This window comes from Lipotes vexillifer, unplaced genomic scaffold, assembly GCF_000442215.2.
Source record: "Lipotes vexillifer unplaced genomic scaffold, Lipotes_vexillifer_v1.1 scaffold583, whole genome shotgun sequence".
Classification (NCBI taxonomy): domain Eukaryota; kingdom Metazoa; phylum Chordata; class Mammalia; order Artiodactyla; family Lipotidae; genus Lipotes; species Lipotes vexillifer.
Genome location: NW_006784184.1, coordinates 908497 through 909005, shown reverse-complemented (window position 1 = coordinate 909005; position 509 = coordinate 908497).

The window sequence follows — 509 nt, the reverse complement described above, 5'->3', positions numbered from 1 at the left end:
CGCCGGGGGTCCGGAGCCAGGCTGCTCCACGGCTCCGTCCAGGAGCTGAGAAGGGGCCAGTAATGGCACCGCTGCGTCCCAGCAGGGCGCCGGCGCTTGACAAACCTGCTCTTACACGTGATCTCGATCGACTCTCACAAGGGTTGTAACGTTTTCGCCCCTTTTTCTACGAGAGACCTGAGTCTCGGTGCAGGCGAGTTACCCAACCACATGGCCTCAGAGCCGTCTAGGTGGCAGGGCGAGGACTCCGCCATCTCATATGCAGGTAGCGGCGGGAAAAGGCCGGGAGGGAGCAAGGGGGGTCAGGAGGAGCTGAGGCAGGAGCCGAGTCCCAGGGGCAGGACCAGGCCGGGCTGTTCGCGCGCGTGTGGTCGAGCCTCCCGTTCCCAGTAGCAGGCCTGCAGATGAGAGATGCTCTCAGGCGGACTCTTCCTTGACCCCCGCCTTGCAGAGGGAACCCACCGAGGTCCCTCACCCGCCGGGCCCTCGTGCCCACAGGCCCCCTCCGC